Source organism: Pongo pygmaeus, chromosome 22 (genome assembly GCF_028885625.2).
Source record: "Pongo pygmaeus isolate AG05252 chromosome 22, NHGRI_mPonPyg2-v2.0_pri, whole genome shotgun sequence".
In the NCBI taxonomy this organism is placed as follows: Eukaryota; Metazoa; Chordata; class Mammalia; order Primates; family Hominidae; genus Pongo; species Pongo pygmaeus.
This window is the reverse complement of record NC_072395.2, coordinates 28,971,742-28,995,477: the sequence shown is the minus strand read 5'-3', so window position 1 is coordinate 28,995,477 and position 23,736 is coordinate 28,971,742. Positions and strand designations below refer to the sequence as shown.

Below are 23,736 nucleotides of genomic sequence, written 5' to 3'. Positions count from 1 at the left end.
TTAATATCTGAGTATATTAACTCATTGACTATTGATCCCAATTATATTAAATAAGAGGGCTTCTACAACAGACAACAAAATTGACAATACATGTTTTTTTACTACTAGAAACTCTGTGTTTTCATAAGTGGTTTTGTCATTTCTCTTTTACACATTTATATTCACTGGATTAAATTATATCAAAAATTTATGGACAGGAACCTTATCTAATTCCAGATTTATGTATAATTTGTCTTTTAATTATAACACATTAAAATATAATTAACAATATCAATGTTTCTTTACTTTTGAACTCTACTCAGTTGCCTGACTTTATATGGAGATAAGAATACTTGAACTTAGTCTTCATTCTATTTAACATTTTGTTTTTTCTAACGTGAAAATGCTATATATTTATCCATCTATAGCATTAATTACCTGAGCATAAGAATTATATGAATTTCATTTTTTGTACACTAAGGTTTATATGCAAATACAGACCTAAAATTACATATTCCTACTAAGAATATTACAATTACTACTACTACTACACTTCTTTTATTAAAATGACATCAAAATAATACTGCAGTTGCTAATTATTGCTTGATGAATGAATATTTTTCATTAGTCAGTTAAATTCAAGAAACCGTGTAGACTGTCATGCACCACACATATCTATTTGAAATAACAATGTCAGCATAGAAGTTGTCTTTTTTATGAACTTTATAATGACTTGAGAGTAGTAAAGCTATCCCAAATTATCTAGTTCAACTTAATGAAAAGATGCTGTTAGCTTCATCAAAATAACAAGTTTTTTGAAATTTTGCTTTACTGTCTGACACCTTCATATCAGAAATGGAAAACTGGCTGCCCTTGGGATCCAAATTCATACTGACTAACAAGAGTTATTTTAAAATATCTTTTTTTTTTTTTTTTTTTTTTTTTTTTGAGACAGTCTTGCTCTGTGGCCCAGGCTGGAGTGCAGTGGCATGATCTCAACTCACTGCAACCTCTGCCTCCCAGTTCAAGCGACTCTCCTGCCTCAGCCTCCTGAGTAGTTGGGATTATGAGTGCCCACCATCACGCCCAGTTAATTTTTGTGTTTTCAGTAGAGACGGGGTTTTACCGTGTTGGCCAGGCTGATCTTGAACTCTTGACCTCAGGTGATCCGCCCACCTCGGCCTCCCAAAATGCTGGGATTACAGGCATAAGCCACGGCATTGGCCTATTTTGAAATATCTTAAAGGTAAATATGCCTTCTTTGGTCTACCACAGTCCCCATTACTTCCCCTTGTCTTAAAAGTCTGGCTTATACTACCTGGAACCAGAGGTTACTTAAGTTTATGATCCCTGTGAAAGCACTTTACATAATATCTTGCCTATCTCATTGAGGGCATGAACAACTGAAACTTGAAGTTGGATTTAGTTATGATTACCATTTAATATCAACTTTCATTTTTCTGAGCGATACAGTGCTAACAGATTGAACAATACATAGTTTTTTTTTTTCCTTTTTGCTTAAGATATACCACCAACTGCTAGGCCATACTCTCCTCTCTTGGAGAAGTGTTCTAGAAGGAGGAGAAATATCAGAATGTAACTGAGGTAGATAATTTCCTCTCTTTGCCTAGAAGAATGAGGGTGCAATGGTACTTGGAAAGAAATAATTGAAGAGATGAGTTTATTTTAAATCATTTTAATTATATGTCTACCATATTTGAGCTTGAAGCTAAATTACTATGTGATTTATAGCCTTTCGGAAACAAAAGTCTATTCTCTAATTTCAATCAACTTTATTAAAATTTGTTTCATGACACATTAAAATGGAGTACTAACTAAAAATCTAATGATGGCAATTCTAAAATATTTCTTCTTGGATAGGTCACTGAAATGGTTTGAAATCTGAGTTATGTCCATAACTAGTAGACTGACCTTGGCAGAATCATTAAAGAAACTGGGCCTCAGTTTGGTCATCTGGAAAATGGGCCATTTGATCTCTAAGGTTCTTATCATTAGTAAGTGTCAATTTTATTTTTAATTTCAATAAAGCACAATTAATGAATTGTGAAAAGTGCCTATTGTGTAAAAATGAAAAGTGCCTATTGTGTAAAAATTTACACAAATTATACAGCTTATGATCTAATCTTCTTATATACTACATAAACATACAAAAAGTAACTAGAAACACAGGCTGACAATGATTGTAGTCAAAGAAGTACTCTAAGAGTTCAGATGAAGAGAAACAAAATTGGGATTTAAGAGATATTGGATGTAGGAGAGAAATATGATTTAATTCACACCTTCACATAGCATAGAATAAGGTTAAAAATTAAGGGACACACAAGACAATGCCAATTTTAAAAGATCAAGAATTATCATCAAACAGAATTCCCCCCCAAAAGTGATATTTCTAATTTATTTTAAATTCTAAACTTTAAAAGTTTGAAGAAGTCTACTTAAATATAGAATTGCTCCAATATATAACACTTTTTTATTTTGTTTAAAAAATTTTTGCTCATTCACCAAAATGGAATGGTGAATGGATTCTATAAGCTAAACATTATGGTAGGAGCTGTCAGTTTGAAACAGACGTGGATTTCTTACATAAAGGGGCTTAGATTTATTACAAATTATAGTGATCGGCTGGTTGCCTAAGTCATTTCCAATGGTATATCACATGCTTAATCAAGAGTGGGCTGCAGACCTAGGCACCGTTAGAATACTCCTAATACCATGACAATACATTCTGGAGAGTCTAGAGATGTCTTGGGTAACCCATGACTTTACTGCTGAAACCAAGTTTATTGTAAGGTGTGTAGCAGTTCTCATCATTGCCCATAAATGATCTAAAGTTCAACTCAAGATGACAGGCATTGATTCAATATATCCATAGTTAAAAAAGTAAAGCATGTGCATTACAAGAGGTACACAGGCAAGTCACAGTCCCTTTGGACACTTGTAAATACTACTAATAGAAGTCAGAGAAATCCCTGTGGGAATGAAAGTGGCAAGGGCCTTGAGGATTCAAAACTGAGAAATTCTATCTTAGAGAATCAGTAAAGGATTTGTAGATGAACATGATATTATCATGTTAAATGACATAATAATACAGGTACTAGTTTTGCTTGGGCAGTAGGAATTAAAGTAAGAGTAAAGTATTCTTCTGGTATATCTTTCACAAGTATTCCCAAAGGGTTTTAGAGGTCAAGTATAGGTAGAGTTAAGATCAGTTACCTCAGGAGTTATTCCTCTATCCTGTAGCAGAGAAACTAGCCATGGGTGTGAAATAATGCTCAGGAAGACAGAATCCTGTATCAGATCATTTGGGTAATCTTGAGGAATCACCTGTGCTCATTAGTCAGCATTTGATAATAGGGAAGAAGAGAATCTAAATTATTATTTACAGAAATCATTCATTTATTCTAATAACATAGTTCATGGACTATTGGATTGTTTTCAAAAAGACTCAGTCCAATTGCCAAGTAATTTATCTGATTCTCTCATAGTTACTTTCTCTCATTAGTTCTTATAAACTAATAATGTACTTTTCTGGTGAGGCTCAATTGATTGCTTTGCACTTGATTTTACTCTTCTTCCCTCCTTCCCTTCTTCTCTCCCTCCATCCCTTCCCACTCTAAAACTCCTTCCTGCCTCATCCCGCAAAGCATTTGAGGTAAGTCAACCAGTATGAACATAAAGATATATCCAACTTTGTGCCCCAAAATATCAAAAGAAATACTGGTTAAATGAAGTATGATTCACTGATATTTAATAATTTCCTGAATTGTCATACTCTGTTACCAGATGTGAAAAGCCCAGTCTACAGTTAAACTTGACCACTTAAAATTCTTAAGGCAATTACTCAGTCTGGGTAGTTGTTTCCCCATAGCTGAACATAAGCCCTCTATATGAACAAGCTTTCGCTTTGATTTCTTAGACATAATTTAACTATTTTTAATTACTGACATCAGCAGTGGTCCTATATCTTGGTTTCTTAAAAAATCCTATCAATTTATATATCTGACATTTGCCATTTATTTATAAACATGTAGCAAGTTACATAGCCCTCATACCTGGAGTAGCAAAATTTATTATGAATCAAAGGCAAACATACAATTCTTCCATGTAGTGTTCTTACCCTACAGAGAAGTTTTTAAAATTTTCTTCATTGTACTAACTATATCCTCCACCTTGCAGATTTTTTTCTGTTTCATTGTTTTGTTTTGTGTTTTTGAGAACGGAGTCTCATTCTGTCGCCCAGGCTGCAGTGTAATGGCATGATCTCGGCTCACTGCAATCTCCGCCTCCCGAGTTCAAGTGATTCTCCTGCCCCAGCCTCCAAAGTAGCTGCGATTACAGGTGTGTGCCACCATGCCCAGTTAATTTTGTATTTTTAGTAGAGACGGGGTTTCACCATTTTGGTCAGGCTGATCTCGAACTCCTGACCTCAAGTGATCCACCTGCCTCTGACTCCCAAAGTGCTGGGATTACAGGCATAAGCCACCACACCTGGCCAGATTTTTTCTTATGATTTCTACATAACTAACATAATAAATCATAGAGACATCTTTGCCATTCTTCAATTATTCTTTTATTATACTCATTCACTTTAGATGATAGTATATAAAAGAGGCTGTAGTTCTAACAATTCGTTATCGTACTTTTGTAAGATTATCCTTAAACTGCACATCTTACTTGACCTCTGTGAGGCACTTAACTCCATTACACTGTAAGGAAATAGACATTTATTGGCAATCATATTCTATTTGGCCCATCAATAGATTTGGCTTCTAAATAAATACACCTAGTATTGGGAGATACATACATAGAAACACACAGGAAAGGGATCCCAGGCTCTCAAGGAAAAAACTATTTATAAAGATACAATTGTTTACCCATTTAGTTGTCCCTTTCTTACATCCGTGGGTTGAACTGCCATCATTAGACACAATGGTGTTCCTATTTGCTATGAGTCACTTTCCTTTTCATCTCTTCATGTCTTTTTGTTTGTTTGTTTTAGGTCTATGTCTACCGCCTCTTATTCATTGCTTCTTGATTAGTACTTGCAAATATTTTTCTTTCACAGAGAGAAATAGTCTTTACTACTGTAGACCAATCAAATTATTTTGCTTGAAGTGACTGGTATTCACCTTCTAAGGCTCACATGTTCTACATGTTGGGGGTAGACATTCCTTCTTCACTACATTGTTAGCAAGTTCTAGGAATTAAGATATTTTGGATGCCTGAACATTCTAGAAAGGTCAGCACCACATAGCCAGTATCTTGAGGTTCTTAATTTATATTTGCATCTAAACATCTCTTTAATGTATTCCATGTTTCATATTTGGAGTCTTAAAGTTCTAACATCAACAACTACTTAACCCTGTGTCTGAAGGATGATCTGTGTAACATAGCCTCACTACACAAATTATACCACTAACTGCTGCTAAAGTTGACAGCAAACTAAGATTCCAAAGAGTCCCATTCGCTTTGTAACATAAAGAATATTATAAAGTGCCTTTCCTTTAAACAAAAATGTGTTCACATTCTCAAATTATACTTTATATACATATTTATTATTAATTTATTGGCATGTTTCTGGTTTAGTTGCTTCTGGTTTATTCAACAGATATAGCTGTACAAAAATAAAGGGCAGGAGATGAGGGAAATACACAAAAGACACAAACCTAATTTTTAAAAATCATATTGTTAAATGAGACTTAGAATATTTAGTTGAAATTGATGCTAAAAGAAAAACGATTCATCTGGAAACAAAGGTATTTAAATTCAACAGAAATACAAATTATCTAAGTGTAGGATCATAAACTGTCATGAACTAATTAGTAAAAATGAATTTGCTCTATTATTTTTGTTCTAGATAAAAAGTACTTCTAAATTTTAAATTATCTGTTTAGGATGAATGAACACATTCAACACAGTCAAAAATCGACACATGTATTACTGATGCGGAGCAGTCCAGGAATTAAATTTAAACAGTTTTAGGAGCAATAAATAAAACTCAGATGTTTGACCACTGTCATAACTCATTCAAATATTCAATAGAAACTCATCACAGAGTGAGGTCTTATACTCCATTCACTAATCCAATAAATATTTAGCGCTTATTATGAGTAAGGCATTGGAGGGGATACAGTGAAAAATAAAACATGGACTTTGCCCTCAAGGGGCTTACAGTCTAGTGTGGAAAAAATCAGCAAGCACATAAATAGCCATAACATAAGGTAGAAAGTGATGTGTCATAAGGAAAACTCAAATAATGTGCTATGGGAGCTATTAACTCTAGCAGACGTTTTTTATTATAGTGTCTAAGCAACCAATATAAATAGACCAATGATCAATTTGAAAATTAAGGTCTGAATTTTGTTAATCTATAGATGATAAAAAGCTTTAATATTAATGAAATTTAAGTCACTACCTACAATTTTCTTAAAATGTTTGAACACGGAGTGACAACCCATTAGAAATACCATTTTGACGTTGTTCATAAGCAGATACAAATGGAATAATCTAATAGGGCTGAAATGATCACTTTAATGTAATAAAGGCCCAAATCAATGATCCAAGATACTCATGACACATTACCTTCTTGCACAGAAATTGGCTCAATCAGGTTAAAGTGATGAAGAATTCCTCGATGGCTCAAGTGTGCTCCAAGGAAAGCTAGAAGGTTGTACAGTTAACTCCCAGGGTGTAACTCTAAACCATACAACCTACTACCTCAACCCGGATGCACACAGCTTCCAATGTTGCTTCAAACTCCTTATCATATCTTCAGTCAGCTCCTCCAAATATGGCAGCCATACACCTAAGGGCTTGGCAAGGATATAGATACAATATTCTAACATTTTACCAGTAAACTTTAACTGTTTCTCATAGGACTAACCTAAACACTTGGGTTTCCAGCATAGGTCACGTAAAATTCTTCTGACCATCTCACCTGCCATAGTTCTAGTAGCAATTAATAGTAAAAGTCAATTGCATTCAGCCTCATTTTTTCAGGAGAAATAGGCTCAATAAAAACATATAAATCCAATGGTAGTCTTTAATTTTCTTACTGAAGTTGAAGAGGTACACTAAGGACTACAGTATGCACTGAAGTTTCTGAACAGAATCTATTCAGATCCTGGTCCAAACCCTGCTATAAAGGTTCAACTTTCTTATGCAATTTACTGTACATGGAATCGAACTTGACTGGGTGTGATATAAACACTTCCAAGTTGTTGAGAATTGAAGCCTGCCTTGTAAGACAGACAACGATTAAAATAAACATTAAAAACAAAGGAAAATGTAATTACTTCGAAAGTATATAATCAACTGGAGTTTAACAGGATTTTACTGTACTATTATTGAACGGCACTGTGTATAGCATTTTGTCAGATTACCACACTGACACAGACCCATAGAAGCGAGCTTGTGCGGTCCACTTTACCACAAGATCGGATCTACGGGTTTATGCCAATGGGCAACATCTTGCATGGGCCCCCTATTAATATAGAATTTGTTGTAAATATCTGATGCTATTAAGAGTCAAAAATAATATTGATCCTTTAGTGTAAATGTTTTAAATGCTGAATTCTAAGGATGCATATTCTCCATTAAAGGCCTTCATAAATATTCAAAACTAAATACAAATTTATATGCATGAGAATTTAAAAAGTAGTTTATTGAAAAATTTTTCACGAACTGCTTTTGTTTCAATAGTAAATATTTTGGAATTAAACTATTCTAATTGATGATGAGTTCTAAAAGAAAAAAGAATCCATACATGCATGTATGAATTATGTAATTGTGAGGCATGAATGTAGTATTACGAGCCTATAATTAAAACCAAATTAACTATTAAGTTAATTGTGTATGAATTAGACCGTGCTTATTTTAATTTTTATAAAACTAGTTTAGTTACTGGTTTCAAGGAATTGGTAACATTATAACTTTCTCATAAAACAGTAAGATCTTGTTCACTAGGTAGAGAATACAGGAAGTTACTATCAGCCTTAAATATATACATCTGTGTCTACAGTTGGAATGTTGCTAAAATTTACAATATTTGGATGAGTTAATATAAAACTAAATTAAATGGCACGATAATGGCATGATTGCTAATACTCCACACTAACGTTTATACTCCAGATGTACTACATGACATAGGATATCTTCTTTCCTAAATAAAATATATTTAAACTTATTGTTCAAAAAAGATACACTTAAAATGCATGGCTACACACAACTCTCATCCGGTCAACGGGTTGGGCAAAAGTAAAATATTACCAAAAAATGTTTTAAACCACCAGACAACAAGCAAACACACAAACGAGTAAACATAAAGCCAGCCACATACACGTTTTTTAAGACTGTAAACTCAACTGCAACAAAATGATAAGTTGTACAATCATTAATCATTTCACATCTATAATCACTTAGCATTTCCTAATTATATCTTTATTGTGTAAAATAATACTACATACTAATTGCTTAGTGATTTTGCATATTTTGAAATAAATACGTTTTATAGCCTTTATATAGATCATGTGTTCTACATAATTTTAAACCATTATTTATTCTTAAATTGTCCTCATAATTATTAAAAACTATAGTAAATAATCAACAATCATACATTCAGTTGTAGTAAAAATATTTCAACATATATTTATAAATGCAAATGTGAAATAAGAGGCAGCATTGGGTTTAGTTTTACCATAACTATAAGAAAGCATGTTTTGGTTTCATTGTCTTATCAGGTCATGTAAAAAAGATGAAAAAGCATGACCTTATTCCCCTCCTCCTGATTTCACTTCCTTTTATATGGTACAACAAACAGGAAAATATAATTTTTTTCTTTTCCTATAAAGCTTTCTAGTAAACCGTATTGCACCTATCTTAAGCGTATGGATACACAGACATATATTCAATGGGACACAAACTGCCCAATTGATCACAAGAAATTTTTCACAAAGGCAGGTCATAGTACACATTTTCAAATGAAAACCATCGATAAAATTTCAACAGCTACACTCATAAAGAATATGAAATGAATTCTTATAACAAAACACAGTCAAAAGAATGTTGTTTTTCTTTAAAAATATTAAATCTTATTTGCTCTTTGTTTTTTATTTTTACCTGAAATGGTTTTCTCCTATGATCACTTTCTTCACTTTTCATATCCATTTTAAGTTTTTCCCTAAAACAACCACAAAAGGAGAAATATCAGACAACTGCTGTCTAGGAGGAGCATCTGAGTGGATAGTGGGAATGAGGGTAGACGATCGAGAAGAAAACACGATATCAAAATGGGCAAAACCTTTTAAAGTATTTTTTTTAAAGGCTTGGAAGACTCATAGGGCCCCACCCAGGCTACTCATATGACATATAAAGTGGTTTCATAGTTTGCATTTATGCGTTCATTTTGGTTCGTGTTGTTTTCACAGTAACAGTTTTGAAAGTGAAAGGACGATGGCTGTTAAAGAAGCGACTAGGTTTTGCACAATGAAGTAGTGAAAGCTGAAAAGAGATTTGGATTTGGCATGGAGCTTAATAAGATAATTAAGAGTGTAGAGATTAATGGCTGCTAAAAATAACATTTAAAATAATGTTTTTAAACTAAAGGATCTTGAAACATGGAAACAGGTTTATCAATATTAATTAAGCCTGTGAAAGTTGGTGTACCATTAGCTGAGGCAGCGTGGAGGTACAAGAGCTATTTTGTAAATAATTAGTGAACAATAATCAACAAAATGTTTTATTTGAATGTTATCAGTATATAGGGATTTTGCAATTTCCTGTAATTGTTCAAAGAATAGCAAACACAAAGGCAGAATTAATCAGTTCTATATTTTTCATTGTTTGCCCTACATATTTGTAATATAATAAAATATGATTTTAAAAGCATAACAGATTACCAAAGTATATTTTTACCGAAATATTATAACATCAATTCTTAGTATGCAAATTACAGTTTTCATTGATACTTGCTGAATTTTTCAAAAGCATTCTCTTTTAAAAATTATTTTTACACTTGTTTAGAAACATTTTTTATCAAAACTAAAATAGCTGGAATGCATCTGCTAATCCTTTCACACTGAACCACGCAAAACTGTTTTTTAATAAAATGCTTAAATTGCTTAGCAATTTACTTCTACAAACACACAAAATAATTACAATGCAATGCAGTTATCTGCTGAGCCCATACATTGCTCTGAACTTAAAACAAGTTTGCATGTACTTTTTCTAATACACTTGATATTTCCAATGCTTTTTGCAACTGCTCTAGGACAAGTACTTCTTTTAAAATGTATTTTAAAAGAGCATATTATTATGAAAGAAGCTTCTTTTCTACCTAGCAACTGAGAACATGCTCTTTTCATCCCTATTTTTGTTCTACTGAAATCTTTGTAAATAATTTGAATATAACTTCCCCAAAAGCAATCTTATTTATCAGTAATTCAATGCATATTCTAATATAATCCTTTTCTACAAGTTTTAAAAGTTTCTTCTTTCACATTTCAAATTATAAGTCACATGAAAGATTTACTTTTTTTACCCACTAGGTCTAAACATTCACTTTTCTTACATAGCAAAAACTAATACTGGACACAAAAAGCACAGATATATTAATATCTTTCCAAAACTTCTGTGTATACCCCACATAAAAACATGTATTGTCTTTTTCATAGAGATTTTTCTATCTTTCCTTAAGTTTCTATTCTAATCAAGATTAGAGCAAGAGAGGAAAAGGAAAAAGTTAATAAGAGTAAAGTGGGCAATGAGTTAAATAAGAGTAAATTGAAAGTTCAAGGATTCCCTTTTATATAACAGTAGCCTTTAAAAGAAAAAACAACAAAAAAAGTTATACCTGATATGAAAGGTGCGATTTCACCAAGTGCAATATATTGCTAATTATGCCATATGGTTTGAAATAATAAAAATAAAGAAGGCTCATTTGGTTATGTTGACTTAAAAAGCTGATTTACAAAGCCCGATGTCTCTGTAGTTATACAGCCAATGTTTGCTTTTTTTGGTTTGTTTTGGTTTGGATTTTTGTTTGTTTGCTTTTGTTTTTGTTTTTGAGCAGGAGCGTCTCTTTTTTTTTTTTTTTTTTCAGCACTCTTGCATGTAGTAGGACACACTCAGATTTTTTCTTCAAGGGCGCCTGTAATTTCTGAGAAAAGGACCAGGGTGCTCGTCTTCTTTTTCTTCCTTCTCGGTATTCCAGGCACAAAGCACTGCGCAGAAGCTACACCAATCCTTGCCGTCACTGGCAGCAGAATGGTAGAAGGTGGGAGAGACCAGGAATCCTTCCAGGCTGTGCTGACTTTAGAAATGAGGATTGCACACGTTTGTCTCCTGAACCAAAGGGGTGCAAAGGCAAGGTGCCAGTTTGCTACACTGCTGCAATGCAATGATCTCATGCTCACTGCTGCTGTCGTCCTGTTTGCCCAGTTCAAATGCCTGTTCATTATAAACCAAAAAAAAAAAAAAAAAAGACCCAACTACTTGGATTCTTCTACAAGCAGAAAGGGTAGTAACCTAAAAAATAAATAAATAAATAAAATAAAAATACAAATCACCAGTCAGAAAAGGCAAAAAAACAAAAAGCACATACAATTTTAGAATTCACTTGTTATGCCTCAATATTCTATTATTATTTTCTTTTTTCTTTTTTTTTCTATTTAGAGATAAGCAGCAGAATTTATCAGGCGTGAAAGGGACAGCCTCCTGGTGGCCTGCCAAAAACCCAGCATAAAGGCGAAGTTGTGCTTCAAAGCTCAGTCGCTTGCTGAGTCTGGCTAAAGTCAAGTATTAAGATCCACCATTTTCTGAGCCACGTTAGAGAAGAAGAAAAAAGTCAGGACGGTTGCTGCTTTCCAAGTCTCCGTTGGCACCATCACAAAATCTCAGTCGTAAGGTCACATGATTCTCTGCCAAATGTAGAGTGCACTCCCATCAACCATTCTGCTGATACTGCGAAGGCAGCTATTGTCTCGTTTAGACCCAAAGTTCAGCCCACTCTTCATTGAATTAGCTGAAAAACGCATCACCTTTGGGGGCTGGGAGTCATGGAAACGTCTACCTGGCAAGCTGCCCACTTTTTCTGCCCATCAACCAGAGATGGAATTGTGCTGCCTAACGCAATGATGACTTGGAATGTGAAGAGTCGTCCAAAGTGAATCTGATTCTTGCAACGCCTGTTTCGTTTGCACAGAAAACTCTGGCTTCTTGTAGTTAAGAGGGGAAAAAAAAAATCTTTCCTACCAAATGTAGCAAATAAAGGTCTGAACATGCCTACTCTGCAACTTTTTTTCTCAACACACCCAAATGGTTCTCAAATGAAAAGACTGAAAGCCCTTCAAGTTTTCTGAGTTAAAGGCATCCCTTCGTCTGTCTCCTTTTCCTTACAAGTGAATGAAACAAGCCCAGAACATTTGTTTTCGTCTCTCACTTTAAGATTTAAAAAAACTCCGGGTTTTCTTCTTGCTTTTTGTTACTTTCTGATTTTATCTGGCACTGATTTTGTACTACATGGTCAGTGTCTTCTAGCAACAGTGGGGATGCACTATTGCTGCAATCTCCAACAAAGTGCTCCCCTGAGAAAGCCAGTTGTCTCTTTATCCACATAAAACCCCGCAACTGGGTCTATAGTAATCCTCATCAGTACCTAGCACAGCTGCTATGCAAGTTTTCTGAGATTGACATATGTGAGAAGGGCTCTTTCTGTTTCTTCGCTGGCTACAGTTTGCCCGTGTGGCATGAAAGATGCCTTTGAAAGATGCAGGGACTGTGTCAACAGCTCTTAGGTAGTAAAATGAAATGGTTCCCCTCCCCAATGAATTTCCATTCTAGCAGGCAATGAATCCCATGCACGAACATTTCTATACTTTCTAATAAAAGTAGAGTGAATTAAATTTTTCACAATTTCCTTAAGCAGAATTTAAAGCCAAACAGGAAAGCAAGCATTATTAGTACTGAAACCAAACATACTGAGTGGCACTAAAAAGAACCATGTCCTTTAACTTTATTTTTTTAAAATGTTGCAATAATTGGAGAATCTTTATCTAAAGTATGATTGTTTGCAAAAAATTTAACATTATATTCAGTGTCTTCCCCAAATGATGGATTAATGTTGCCCCTTTTCCATGTATAAACACACACACTGCACAATACATAGCAATGACTTTCAAAGATAATCAAACTGTGACTTGTCTAATAGAAAAAAATCTGAAAAAAGATTCAGGCATCTAGGAAACAGAAATAAAAATGGTTTGCAGTTGTTTTTGTGCCATGTCCTTCAGGTGACTTTCTTTAGCAACGATAGGAGTGAATGTGCGTACACACATACACACACGTGAGAACCATCATGTCGTCCTCCCCATTTGTAATTCAAAATAATGCAATTCTAAACCATAAACTAAAAATTTACACATGGGCTAAAATTAAAATTGCTTTTTTTCTAGGTTGCAAAATTCTGGACAAATCTGCTAGTGTCCTAAGCACATATTTAAAGAGTGCTTGGCAGAAACTTAAGCCCCATGATTCAGCAAAACAAGAAAGTAGATGACACATTCATTGACATAAAAATTTAAATTTCCAGTTCTCATTCACTTATTCAGCAGATTATTTATTAAGTCCTAGTATGTGCCAGTCCTTCTGATAGGCATAGGGGAGCATCAATGAAGGAAATTGACGTGACTCCCATGTGGGAGTCATTCAGTAAGTACTTTTAAATGAGAAAAGCTCACTACTAAACAGAGATGTTGCAGGTCCTAAAAGAGACAAACTTGTCAAGAAACAAACCGATGGATATTTCAAAGTGGAAGTAAAATGGATATTAAAAAATAAATTAGAGACATTTTCTCTGTCTGAAGGTTTCCTTTTTAATACTAAATTCATGATTAGTTTTGTATAATTCTGTTGAACTTCCTGAAAGAATCTGATGTGAAAATTGTATGCTGTCTTCCCAATTAAAAACAATTTTTAAAAAGAAGCAAAGTAATGGGAGACTTTCACTTCTAGAAAGCTGGAGTAGACATAGTTTTTTCTAATCCCCCTTCTAGGTACAACTAAAATCCCTCCGCATTACACATCTAAGAAATTTAAAGAGACTCTGAAAAGCTGAGAGAAGGTGAAAAACTAGCTAGAGACTGAAGGACTCAAGGAATGACATGGATTTTAAATTTTTACCTTATACATCAAAACTTCAGAGCTGAAGAAGCCTGCAACCCAGAAATGCCAACTGGTTCAGACCAAAAAACAAAGTTCCAACAAAAGGCTGTTCTCTCTAGTCAAAGGAACAAGAAAGGGGCAGCCTAGAAAGACAGAAAGCAATACCATTTTGCTCTCGTTGAACACCACAAAAAGAATTATGGTCCCATCCCCATGTACACCTGCAAAGGCAAAGTGGCAAGCCCAGATGCTGATCCTTGCCAGGGTATTCCAACACCCTCTACTTCCAGCGCCCAGAGTAGTGTAAAAGAAGTCTGAGCAGGAATCTAGGAGTTTCATCCCTGCCGGGGGTTAGCAAGATTCTTCTCTTACCTTACATGCAGTGTCTATGTTGACTAAATGGGCAGTCTGGACTTCCACCCCAAACTCAACAATAATGAGGTATCCATCTCCCTCTCCACTGAGGTAGTATGAAAGGAGGTTTGGTGGAGATGGAGAACATTTGAAACTGTCCAGCTGTAATGAGGCTACCCTGCTATCCCTCAACTTCTAAAGTACTGGTGAAGATCACAATAAGAGCAGCAACAAACTACTCCATTTTTTCTAGCCAGGACGATATCAGTGGAGGTCAGTTTGGTAGCAGAAACCAATGGAGGTTCATTGAAGAGCAGGAGCTACTTCTATCCATATCTGGCAGTAACAAGGCGGCATGCTCCCTTTTCCCGGCTGGAGTGGTGTAAGAAGAAGCCAGATAAAACCGAACATTTAAATAAGAATTAGAGCCTCATACATAATACCTAAGATGTCCAGGTTTCAACTGAAAATCATTTGTCACACAAGGCAGAAAGAAGTTCTCAAACTGAATTTTTACAAGGCTATTGATACATGTGAACATTGAGATGACAGAGATGTTAGAATTATCTGACAAAGATTTTAAAGCAGCTATCATGAAAATGCTCCATGGGGCAATTATAAGCATGGTTGAAACAAACAAAAAAGGTAAAAGTTTTGACAAAGAAATAGAAGATACAAAGAATAATCAGATAAAATTTTAGAACAGAAAAATAAAATAATTGAAATTATCAAAAACTAAGAGGATGTACTTGACAGCAGAGTGGAGAAGGCAGAAGAAAGAATCAGTGAACTGGAAGAAAGAATAATGGAAATAACTTAATCTGAACAACAGAAATAAACTATACTTAAAAACAGAGACTTAGGCAACTGTGAAACTATAACAAAAAATAAAACGTTTGTATCTGTATCACTAGAATCCCAGAAAGAGAGGAGAAAAAGGGCAATGCTTAAAATATCCTCAAAGAAATAGTGGCTATAGTGGCTGGAAACTTCCAAAATATAGCAAAAAGGACACAGATTCAAGAAGCTGAGCAAACCACAAACAGAATAAAACCAAAGACATTTATACCAAAGCATATCATAGTCAAACTTACAAAAACTTAAAGAAAAAATCTGAAAAGAGCAGGAAAAAAACACGGTCTTATCTATAGAGGAAAAATGATTCAGACAGTGGGTTTCCCATCAGAAACCACGGGAGCCAAAAGGAAAGGACATGACCGTTTCACTTGCTGAAAGAAAAGAACTATCAACCTAGAGTTTTATATCCATAGAAAATATCCTTCAGAAATGAAGAAGAAAGGAAAACATTGTTAGATAAAGAAAACTAGAATAATTTTCAACTAGCAGGCCTAACCTGACAGAATGGCTAAGGAAGTTGTCTACACAGAATGGAAAAGACAAAAGAGGGAAACTTGGAAGTTTAGAAAGGAAGAAATAATTTAGTACATACAAATATGGATAAATAGAGTAGACTTTCCTTTTCTGGAGTTTTCTAAATTATATTTGATTGTGGAAACATAAATAGAGCACTGTCTGGTATAGTGCTAAACGCATGTGGAGGAAATATCTAAGACAATTATATTATAAATGGGTAAGAGTGAAGGTACAAAAGTAGGTAAGATTTTTTAACTGCTTGAAATGGTAAAATGAGGATACTAGTAGACTGTGATAAGTTATGTATATGTAATATAATACATAAAGCAGCCACTAAAAAATTACATAACAAAATTTAGTAAAAAAAATTCTAGATATGTCAAAATTCTAAAAATGTTAAAATTTGTTCAAGTAACCCACAAAAAGGCAGGAGAAAAAACTCAGAGAAATAAAAAACAGAAAGAACAAACAAAAAAGAACTATTCAAATGGAAGGCTTAAATCATATAAATAAATTATTGAAATAAATGTGAATTGTTTGAATATACCAATGAAATGGCAGAGATTTGCACAGTGGATTTAAAAATCATGGCCCAATTATATGCTGTCTACAATGAAAATTTAAATATAACAATATAAACAGGTTGAAAGTAAAATGATTAAAGTAGGCATATTAGTCAAACATTAGAAAACAGGAGTGTCTTTAATAATATCAAATAAATTAGACTTCCAAGGACAGAAAATTACCAGAGACACAAGTAGACATCACACAATGATAAAAGAAACAATCCAACAAGAAGACATAGCATACCTGAATGTGTACGCACCAAAACAAAGCTGCTCAATATGTAGAGTATGAAACAGAAAAGAGAAACAGACAAGTTCAATTTATTTTTATTTTTATTTTATTTTTAGTTTTAGTTTTAGTTTTGAGATGGAGTCTCACTGTCACCCAGGCTGGAGCGCAGTGGTGCAATCTCAGCTCACTATAACCTCCGGCTCCCAGGTTCAAGCAATACTCCTGCCTCATCCTCCTGAGTAGCTGGGATTACAGGTGCATGCCACTACGCCTGGCTGATTTTCGTATTTTTAGTAGAGACGGGGTTTCACCATGTTGGTCAGGCTGGTCTCCAACTCCTGACCTCGTGATCCCCCTGCCTTGGCCTCCCAAAGTGCTGGGGTTACAGGCATGAGCCACCGCTCCCGGCCAACAAGTTCACATTTATAGTTGTATACTTTGACACACATCTCCCAATAATGGACAGAACAATTAAACAGATAATTATCAAGGATATAGAATCCAACAAATCATTCATCAACAGAATCTAGTTGACATTATTAACCACACTACCCAACCACAGAAGAATACACATTATTTTCAAGTGCCCACAAACAAACATATTCCAAGATAGATCACTTTATATAGCACGTAAAGCACATCTCAACAAATTAAAAATAACTGAAATCATACAGAAAGTGTTTTCAGACCACAATATAATCAAAATAGCAATCAATTACAGAAAGATAACAGGAAAATCTCCAAACACTTGGAAACTAATTAACATACTCCTAAATAATTAATGAGTCAAAGAGGAAGTCTCAAGTGAAAGAAAAATAAATTGGAGTGAATGAAAATGAAAATACAACATATCAAAATTTGTGGGACACAGCTACAGCAGTGCTCACAGCGAAAGTAATAGCAATAAATGTATAAACTAGAAAAGAGGAAAAGTCTCAAATCTATAATCAAAGGTCTAATGTGAAAAAACAAGAGTAAGAAGAGCAAAATCAGCCTAAAGCAGAAGAGAAAGAAAATAAGAGCACAAGTACACAAAAATGAAAACAGAACAACAGGGAAAAATCGATGAAAAACGTGTATTTGAAAAGATTAATAAAATTGGCATCCCCTCAGCAAGACTGAGAAATAAGAATATACAAATTATCAATATCAGAAATGAAACAGGGCATATCAAACAGCAAAACATAATAAGGGAACACTGCAAACTACACTAAACACATAAATTGAATATCTTAGATGAAACGAACCAATTTTTTAAAAACACATATTACCACAACTCACTCAACATGAATTAGATCACTTGACTGATCCCTATAATGAGCCCTGAAATGAGTCCTATAACTATTAAGAAAACTGAAGGCCAGGCATGGTGGCTCATGTCTGTGATCCCAGTGCTTTGGGAGGCTAAGGCAGGAGGATCACTTGAGGCCAGGAGTTTGAGACCAGGCTGGGCAACATAGTGAGACACCATCTCTATGAAAAAATTAAAAAATTAGCTAGTTGTGGTGATGCACACCTGTAATCCTACCTAATTAGGAGGCTGAGGTGGGAGGATGGCTTGGGCCCCAGAGTTTGAGTCTGCAGTGGGCTATGACCATGCCACTACACTCCATCCTGGGTGACAAAGCAAGACCCTGTCTCTATTTTAAAAAAAGAAAGAAAGAAAGAGATTGAACATGTAATTTAACAACTCTCTCAAAAAGAAATCTCCAGGCCTAGATAATTTAACTGGATAATTGTAACAAATATTGAAAGGTTTTTTTTTTGCTTGTTTTTTTGAGATGGAGTTTTGCTCTTGTTGCCCAGGCTGGAGTGCAATGGTGCAATCTTGGCTCACTGCAACCTCCACCTCCTAGGTTCAAGCAATACTCCTGCCTCAACCTGCCTAGTAGCTGGGATTATAGGCACCTGCCACCACACCCGGCTAATTTTGATATTTTTAGTATCGATGGGGTTTCACTATGTGGGTGAGGCTGGTCTCGAACTCCTGACCTCAGATGATCCACCTGCCTCGGCCTCCCAAAGTGCTGGGATTACAGGCATGAGCCACCGCATCTGGCCATTATTGAAAGTTTTAACACCAATTCTACATAAACTTTTTGAGAAAATAGGGAAGAGGGAACATTTCTCAATTTATTTTATGAAGTTGACATTATCATGATACGTAAATCAGACAAGACAGTGTAAGAGGAGGAATCCATAGAACAATGTCTCATGAATATGGACACAAAATTTCTTAACAAAATATTAGCAAATAAAATTCATCAATATATAAAAAAGAATTATATTAGGTGAGTGCATTGTTGGAATTTGCCATTTGTATTGAAATACGTTCTTGGCCGGGCGTGGTGGCTCACGCCTGTAATCCCAGCACTTTGGGAGGCTGAGTGGGCAGATCACGAGGTCTGGAGATCGAGACCATCCTGGCCAACATGGTGAAACCCCATCTCTACTAAAAAAAAAATACAAAAAATTAGCTGGGCGTGGTGGCGGGCACCTGTAGTCCCAGCTACTTGGGAGGCTGAGGCAGGAGAATGGCGTGAACCTAGAAGATGGAGTTTGCAGTGAGCCAAGATCGTGCCACTGCACTCCAGCCTGGGCGACAGAGCAAGACTCTATATCAAAAAAAAGAAATACATTCTTAAATAAATGTGGTTATGTTATACATCATTTTAATGGGCATTTCTCACTTTGTGTTTTTTGCTAATGACTTATTACTTGCTGTTTATTTTAGACTATGGAAATAACGTTAATCAACAATCAAATTCAAGCGATTTTCTTATTTGAGTTCAAAATGGGTAATACATCAACGACAACAATGCATTTGGCCCAGGAACTGCTAATAAGCCTACAGTACAGTGATGGTTCAAGAAGTTTTGCAAAGGAGACAAGAGCCTTGAAGATGAGGAGCATATTGGCTGGCCATTGGGAGTTAACAATGACCAACTGAGAAGCTGATCCTCTTACAACTACATGAGAAGTTGCCAAAGAACTCGACGTCGACCATTCTACGGTCTTTCGGCATTTGAAGCAATTGGAAAGGTGAAAAGCTCAGTAAATGGGTGTCTCATGAGCTGAGTGAAAATCAAAGAAATCGTCGTTTTGGAGTGCCGTCTTCACTTATTTTACACAACATCAATGAGCCATTTCTTGATCAGATTGTGACGTGCAACGAAAAGTGGATTTTATACAACAACCTGTGATGACCAGCTCAGGGTTGAACCGAGAAGAAGCTCCAAAGCAATTCCCCAAGCCAAATGTGCACGCAAAATAGGTCATGGTCACTGTTTGGTGGTCTGCTGCCGGTCTGATCCACTACAACTTTCTGAATCCTGGTGAAACCATTACAGCTGAGAAGTATGCTCAGCAAATCGATGGGATGCACCGAAAACTGTAATGCCTGCAGCTGGCATTAGTCAACAGAAAGGGCCCAATTATTCTCCACAGTAATGCCTGACTGCATGTTGCACAACCAACACTTCAAAAGTTGAACTAATTGGGCTATGAAGTTTTGCCTTATCCACCATATTCACCCGACCTCTCACCAACCGACTACCACTTCTTCAAGCATCTCGACAACTTTTTGCAGGGAAAACGCTTCCACAACCAGCAGGATGCAGAAAGTGCTTTCCAAAAGTTCCTCGAATCTCAAAGCATGGATTTTTGTGCTACATGAGTAAACAAACTTATTTCTTTTTGGCAAAATTGTGTTGATTGTAATGGTTCTTATTTTGATTAATACAAATGCTTTTGAGCCTAGTTTTAATGATTCAAAAGTCATGGTCCAAAATGGCAAGTAGTTTTGCACCAACCTAGTACACAGTGACCTGGTGAGGTATATTCTAGGGATGCAAAGCAAGTTTAATATTCAACTATCAATCAGTACAATTCACCACACTAACAGGCTAAAAAAGAAAAATCACATGATAATATCAAAGCAAAAATAAAAAAAAGCACTTGACAAAATTCAGCACCCATTCATGACTAAAAATTCTCAGACAACTAGGAAATCAGGTGAACTTTCTGAACTTGATAAAGAACTTTTACGAAAAAAAAATCCTATAATTAACATTATATTTAATGGTAAAAAACTAAATGCTTTCTCCCTAAGATCAGCAACAAGACAAGATGGTAAAAATACAATACTATCTAGAATTGCTAAAAAAATGATCTGGTTAGGTGTAGATAAAAGAACATGTACAGGACTTGTGTGATGAAAACTGCAAAATGCTGATAAGAAACCTAAGAGATCTGGAGAGAGATATTGTTATGTTCATGGATTGCAAGTCTCAACAAAGATGTTAGTTCTCTCCAAACTGATATACACATTTAATTCAGTTCTGACCAAAACCCCAGCAAGATTTATTATAGATATAGATAAAAGTATTCCAAATGTATTTGGAAATGTAATGGAACTAGAATAACTGAAACAATTTTGGGAAAAAATATATAGCAGCAGGAATTAGTCTATTTGATGTAAAGACTGATTTTTAACTAGTATAATATACTAACATTAGACCTAATAATATATGTAAAATAAATTAGTAATAACAAAAATAGTAGTAGGTTACTATGTGACTCTAATCAAGACTGTGTGGCGGTATTGGCAAAGAGATAGACACACCAATCAATGGAACAGAACAGGGAATCTAGAACAAGGCTCATAGATACACGCCCAACTAACAACTGATTTTTGACAAAGATACAAAACCATTTTTTTTTTTTGATACAGAGTCTTGCTCTGTCACCCAGGCTGGAGTGCAATGGCACGATCTTGGCTCACTGCAACCTCCACTTCCCAAGTTCAAGCTATTCTCCTGCCTCAGCCTCCTGAGTAGCTGGGATTACAGGCGCGTGCCACCATGCCTGGCTAACTTTTTGTATTTTTAGTAGAAACGGGGTTTCGCCATGTTGGCCTGGCTGGTCTCAAACCCCTGGCCTCAAATGATCCACCCGCCTCTGCCTCCCAAAGTACTGGGACCACAGCCATGACTGACCCAAAACCAATTCAATAGAAAAAAGATAGTCATTTCAGCAAATGGTGTCACAGCATCTGGACACCCACAGAAGAGACAGAGAGAGAGACAAATAAAGAGAGGAGGGGAGTGAAGGGGAAGAGAGGGAGAATTTTGATCTACATATCACATCTTACATACAAATTAACTCAAAATGGATCACAGGCCTAAATGTAAAACATTAAACTATAAAACTTTTAGAAAATAACAAAACAAGATCTTTAGGACCTGGAACTAGGCAAAGAGTTACTGGAATTCATAACAAAATCACTATACATAAAGAAAAATTGGTAAGTTGGTTCATCAAAATTAAACACTTTTGCTCCATAAAACATTCTGAAGGAAACCAGAAGATGTCACCCCAAAATGTGCCTCTGTGACACAAATATTGTTGAGCTAAAGGCAATCACGAAACAGCCAACAAAGGAATAGCTCTGTCTATCCTCCCCCTTTTCCATGTAAGGAGAAGGTATAAATTCTTTCTGGAAACAACTCTTATCAGCTGAGAGATGGCACCAGAGGAATCTACAAACAAACCTTACTCCATTAGTTTTTTTCTATATATTTAACTTCCCACAGCTTCCTGCCTCTGGAAGCCTAAAACTGCTTTTCTTTGTCATGTCACTTCTCTAAAATATATTGTTGTTTGTCGAAGATTCTATATAAACCAGATTTCTAAGCCACTCCCTTGTGTTACCTGTCATTGAAGTTTCTCCCGAGTGATATGCACTGTGCATGTTAATAAACTTGATTGTTTTTCTCTTGTTAATCTGTCTTTTGCTACTGAAGTCTGTTTGAACTATGAATTTATGAGCGTTGAGGAGAAATTGTACTTCCTTCCCAACAATTCCATTAAGAGAATGAAAAGACAAGCCGCAGATTGGAAGAGTATATTTTCAAACCATCTATCTGAAAAAGGACCAGTATCTAGAAAACATAAAGACTTCTCACAACTCAACAGTCAAAAAATCAGACAGTCTAAATGGCAAATGGGCAAAACATATAAAACACATGCTACCCAAGAGGCTATATGGATGGCAAACAAGCACATTAGGGAAATGCAAATTAAAACCACAATGAGCTATCACCACATACCTGTTAGAAGGTCTAACATAAACAAAACAGTAGTGGCAACACTAAATGTAGGTGAGTATATTGGATCATTCATATATTGCTAACAGAAGTGTAAAATGATACAGCCACTCTGGGGATTGTTTGCCAAATTATTTTAAAAACTAAACAAACACTTAACATATGGTCCAGCAATTTGACTCATGGGAATTTATTCCCCCAAAATAAAAATTTCTATTTACATGAAAAATCTATACGTGAAGCTCTATTCACAATAGCCCCAAACTGGAAACCACCTTGATGTACTTCAGCTGATGAGCGGTTAAAATGTAGTATATCCATACCCTGGAATACTACTCAGTAAGAAGCAAACTATTGATAAACTCAGCAATGTGGTTGATTTCAAGAGAATTATGCTGAGTGAAAAAGGCCAATCCCCAAAGATCACATTCTGTGATGACATTTTCATATTCCTGAAATGTTAAAATTATAGAAATGGAAAACAGGTAAGTTGCTAAGGAGTGAAGGCAGAGATGGGAGTGAGAGAGAAGTAGGTGTATCTATAGAAGGGCAACACAAGGGATTCTAATAGTAATGGAAACATTCTGTATCTTGACTATATCAATGTTAACATCTGGGCTATAATATTGTTTTCAGTTGTACTATTTTGTACAACTGTTTCATTGTTTTCCAATTGTACTACAGTTTTCAAGATTTTAGCACTGGAGAAACTGGATAAAGATTAATCTAACTCTGTTTTATTTCTTACAACTGCATAAGTATACAGTTATCCCAAAATGAACAGTTTATTTTTTGTAAAATGACAGATACACGAAGGTCACTGCTCTTACTGGTTATTTGCTCCCACCTTGTGTTACTGTAAAGAAAAACTCTAATGAAAAAATCTGAAGGTACTCCTTGGTTTATTTGAACTTGAAATTCCAGAGCTGATATTCAATAAACAATG

The 23,736-nt window shown here is 35.2% G+C and overlaps 1 protein-coding gene across 9 annotated transcripts in view; it reads right to left on the bottom strand.

Annotated features, from left to right (window-relative positions):
- The window catches only part of LOC134738946 (uncharacterized), a 419,251-nt gene that overhangs the window by 62,604 nt on the left and 332,911 nt on the right, over positions 1–23,736 (bottom strand). For 4 of the 9 annotated variants that reach the window (XR_010125238.1, XR_010125239.1, XR_010125237.1 and 1 more), the window contains one exon: positions 9,118–9,178. The exons of 3 other annotated variants lie outside the window; for them this stretch is intronic. The gene's annotated coding sequence lies outside the window, so the exon portion shown is untranslated. Of the gene's footprint in view, positions 1–9,117; positions 9,179–10,849; positions 14,875–16,706; positions 16,722–23,736 lie in introns of those variants that run through there. 2 more of the 9 variants (XR_010125234.1, XM_063659647.1) reach the window with 2 other exon arrangements.